The following is a 5,000-nucleotide window of genomic DNA, read 5'->3' as shown; positions in this document are numbered from 1 at the left end:
CAACGCATAGTTGTTGATGTGGTTACAGCATGTCTAGACGCAGTAATGGCATGAACAAAGATTTATATAAAGCTGCATTTAGCCAAATGCACTGTGGGTATTGTCGTGTTGGCCGTTAGCTGTTAGCTGTTAGCCGTCATATTTATCACCCCTCTTATCTGTGGTCTCCATAGTTACCTCCGCCAATGAGGTTATGTTTTCATCGGGGTTTGTCTGTCTGTTTGTTTGTTTGTTTGTTTGCAAGATAGCTCAAAACTTTATTGATAGATTTTGATGAAATTTTTAGGGAAGGTCTGAAATGATCCAAGGAAGAATTGGATTCTGGAGGCGGTTATGTTTTCGCTCGGCATAGGTTTGCGCTCTCTGAGTGCTTTTCTAGTTTGTGTTCTTAGTCTGGGACCCTTTGGCCATTCAGTAGAACTCTACCCAGAGCCGCTAGGCCTACCCAGAGACCCACACACACTCTTGCACACAGTTCAGAGCTCCTTCACGTGTATTCAGTTAGCAGGCAACTACTATATGATTTTTTCCCCAGAGCAACTTGGGGTTAGGTGCCTTGCTCAAGGGCACACCGGTGGAAGCCGGGAATTGAACTCACAACTTTGAGGCTACTGCACACGTTGTTCTCCCTGATGGTAAATAAATGCACCCACAGAGGAAGCAGCAATGTCCATGCTTAAAGAGGCGATGAGCCCATCACATCCATTACACACCCGTCTTCCTCCAGCCATACTACACCACACTGGTAGGCAGTGTAGAGACAGTGCCCTGCTCACCATTCCCCCTGCCAGCACCAAGCACCTCCAGCAGCCCCTCTTACACACTGCAGTACAGCTACAGTCATCTAGGCAGTATGACCTTTAGCCTCCAGACGGGGTGACATATGGAATACACATATGTATGTATGTAATGTATATATGTAATGTAGAAACGTTTAGGACACGTGTGTGTGTGTGTGTGTGTTAGGGGAGGGATGGGTGGTGATCATGTACCTTTTTATATATTTTTTTAATTAACTCTCCCATATGTATTTCAGAACTGTTTCTGCAGAAACTTTTTCCACAATAACTGAATGAATGAATGAATGAATGAATGAATGAATGAATGAAAGGCCGGTGAGCCCACATGCTTCGTCAGAGTTCAGGGTTCCTGCTGCGTTCTACAGTATGAGGATAGATCCACGGAACTGTACCGAGGTGTTCTAATTCTCGTTCTCGCTCATCTCCGAGAGATCCTCGGCGCTAAGACCCCCCCGCTGCGCTCCCAAACAGACAGAAATCATCGCCGCCGAGCGTGATTACGCGCACGGCATTGTGGGAACGGATTGCCGCAGCGATGGGGAGAACGCTTGAGGCTTGTTGCTGTGAAGCCCCACAGCCCCAACAAAAGCTAAATAATGAAGCTAATTACAGACAGGAAATGTCTTATGCAATACTGATAATGCTGAACATATGCAGCTGACTGAGGGAGAGAGAGAGGGAGACAGAGAGAGAGAGACAGAGAAAGAGATGGAGGGAGAGGGAGAGATGGAGGGAGGGAGAGAGATTCCAGGGAGGGGAAAAGTAGGGACCTAATTTCCTTTTTTTTTTTTTGTCATTTAGCACTTCTCACCCCACCCCATCCAACACACACACCACACACACACACACACACACACACACACACACACACACACACACACACACACACACACACACACACACACACACACACACACACACACTTTATAAAAAGCTTGTGACTCCTCACCCTTCATGCTGGAGTACTCGGTCTGAACTGGTGTAATTTATCTTGGTGTTAATTGCATGTCGCCAACTAATCGCTGGCTCTATATGAAAAGAACCTTATACAGAGGGCCAGTACCACACACACGCACGCACACACACACACACACACACACACACACACACACACACACACACACACACACACACACACACACACACACACACACACACACACACACACACACACACACGCACGCACACACACACATACACACACACACGCACACACACACACACACACGCACACACACACACACACACACACACTCCATTTGGCTGTGTGCTGTAGCAGGGTGTCATTCATGCTAAGTAGGCCAGTCTCATCAAACGGCGGAGAGAGAGGGAGAGAGAGAGAGAGAGAGAGAGAGAGAGAGAGAGAGAGAGAGAGAGAGAGAGAAGGAGGGAAGAGAAGGGGATGCCAGAAAGACGAGAGAAGGGAGAGATACAAAGACAGAGAGACAGAAAGGGCGAGAAGGATAGAGAGAGAGAGAGCAAGTGGGGAAAAGAGATAGAGAGAGAGAGGAAAAAGGGGAAGAGCAGGGTGACAGTAAAGAGAAGGGGAGTGGGAGAGAGAGTAAAAGGGGAAAGTGGAGAAACAGACAGAGGGAGGTAGGGATGAAGGGAGGTAGAAAAAGAAGAGAGAAAGAATGGACGCTGATCTGTGGAGCGTCATCTTACCCTGACCCAGCTCCGCTTCAGCTCCGCTGCAGATCTGCTTCAGATCTGGTTCAGTTTCGGCTGAGCGCCGGTACAGCTGTGGCTGTCTTTTTTTTGCGGGGAGAATTGTATGTAAATAAGGAATGGCTCTGGATCAATGCCATATAAGGGACAGGAAGCTTGGAAGCTGGCAGAGCAGAAATGAAGCATAGAGCAGACAGACACCTGGAGAGAAGGAGGGACGAGGAGGAGGAGGAGGAGGAAGAGTGGGGAATGATAACATGCGGGGTGGTCGGATGAGGAGGAAGAAGAGGAGGAACAGCAGAGAGAGAAGAGAAGTGGGCCATGAAATAGAGAGAGAGGAGGAGGAGGAGGAGGAGGGGAGAGGGAGGTGGGAAACAATGAAGGCAGCGTAGAAACGGGGGTTTGTGAGGATCATTTGGGGAACAAGGAGTCAGAGGAGATGCTTTGGACTAGAGGAGAGAGGGAGGTAGAGAGAGAAAGGGAGAGAGAGGGATTGTGTGTGCGTGTGTGTGCGTGTGTGTGTGTGGGAGAGAGATAGGGAACGACAGAGCAAGGGAGGTGGAGATAGAGAGAGGGAGAGAGGCAGAAGCAAACTCATTGACATGCAAGACATAGCCAAGCTGCAGCTGCACCAACTATCAAATCACTGCTTTCTCTCTCCCTCTCTTTCTCTCCCTCTCTCTCCCTCCCTATCCCTTTCTTTCTTTCTCTCTTCTCTCTCTCTCTCTCTCTCTCTCTCTCTCTCTCTCTCTCTCTCTCTCTCTCTCTCTCTCTCCCTCCCTCCCTCTCTCTATTTTAAACCCTGATCCTCTCCCATTCCTCCATCTGGTGAGAGCTCAACCCCACACATCAGAGCTGGATATGCCACAGACACAACTTAACTAAACATGCCATTGTCTCCCAATGACACACACACACACACACACACACACACACACACACACATGCCTGTATAAATGTGCACCACTCATGCACACATGCATGCGTGTTTGCACACAGACATCCAAAAACTGCACACACACGCACACAAGAAACACTGAGGTGTGTGTCACAGACACTGTGTACAATGTGTCTTCGGCCTGACACTTTAGCATCTGCGACACTGAAATAGTTTTGCTCTCTCCTCTACACACTCACGCCTACACACACACACACACACACACACACACTGAAGTGTTGTTTCTGTCTCTTCCTGACTTGTTGAGCCTCACTCTTGCTTTGCACAGCTTTTGTTCATTTCTGCACTATTATCACACCCTCATAAATGCACACATACATACACACACACACCAGTACGCAGAGACAGCAGTCCCCCTGTCTGGATTGGGTTTTGGTGGTGTTGTGTTTGTAGTTCTGAAACTCCCACGCCACCCACATACACACACACTTTAAGAAACATCAAAAACTTCACACAGTCTCAGCAACTCATGATCTACATGTCTGTAGGCTGCCTCTCATCACTCCACATCTGACACACACACACACACACACACATGGCTCATGGCTCATGGCTCACATGAAAAATATTCTTCTGATCTTGCACCGTTTTGCTTCCTGCATGCATGTACACACACACACACACACACACACACACACACACAGTCTAGCACTACATGCTGGTGCACTAAGCCTTTCCCTACTTTCTCAGTCTCCATGGCGACAAGAGCAGCACAAGAGGGTCTTTCCTTCTTTCCCTCTATTTCACTTGTTTCTGCTTTTCTATAATTTATTCTCTCTCTCTCTCTCTCTCTCTCTCTCTCTCTCTCTCTCTCTCTCTCTCTCTCTCTCTCTCTCTCTCTTTCTCTCAACACCCCCCCTCCCCATGGTCTATTTTGCCTCTTGCTTATCGAGCTGTTCAAGACGTGCTTATTTGAACTAACATTATTTGAACATTCCAAATTGTGTAGCTTACTTGTAACCCATAACCTACACAAACAAAACTTTTCCCTCAGATATTTGTATAGTATGTGTGTGAATGTGTGTGTGTGTGTGTGTGTGTGTGTGTGTGTGTGTGTGTGTGTGTGTGTGTGTGTTTGTGTGTATGTGAGAGTGTGTGTGTGTGTGTGAGAGAGAGAGAGAGTACAGTGGCCCTGATGTTCAATATCCGATGTTCCCACTGTCCCCTGCACATCAATGAGGTTTATAACAATGCTTCCTTAAAAATAGCTGAAAAGGAAGGACAGATCTTGAGAGTAGCAACATGCAGTCTGTTTAATTTTTTTGGAGGCGGCCACATTGTCAAGCCGGTATTGCCTTGATGCACCCTACAGGATAATATAGTGGTCTATACCCACCCTACAGGATAATATAGTGCTCTATACCCACACTACAGGATAATATAGTGGTCTATACCCACACTACAGGATAATATAGTGGTCTATACCCACACTACAGGATAATATAGTGGTCTATACCCACACTACAGGATAATATAGTGGTCTATACCCACCCTACAGGATAATAAAGTGGTCTATACCCACACTACAGGATAATATAGTGGTCTATACCCACCCTACAGGATAATATAGTGGT

The 5,000-nt window shown here is 47.2% G+C and overlaps 1 protein-coding gene across 1 annotated transcript in view; it reads left to right on the top strand.

The window, feature by feature from the left end:
• csmd2 (CUB and Sushi multiple domains 2) overlaps positions 1–5,000 on the top strand; it is a 398,565-nt gene that overhangs the window by 330,297 nt on the left and 63,268 nt on the right.

Source organism: Sardina pilchardus, chromosome 24 (genome assembly GCF_963854185.1).
Source record: "Sardina pilchardus chromosome 24, fSarPil1.1, whole genome shotgun sequence".
Taxonomy (NCBI): Eukaryota; Metazoa; Chordata; class Actinopteri; order Clupeiformes; family Clupeidae; genus Sardina; species Sardina pilchardus.
Note: the sequence above shows the minus strand (reverse complement) of the source record. Positions and strands in the feature narration are given on the sequence as shown.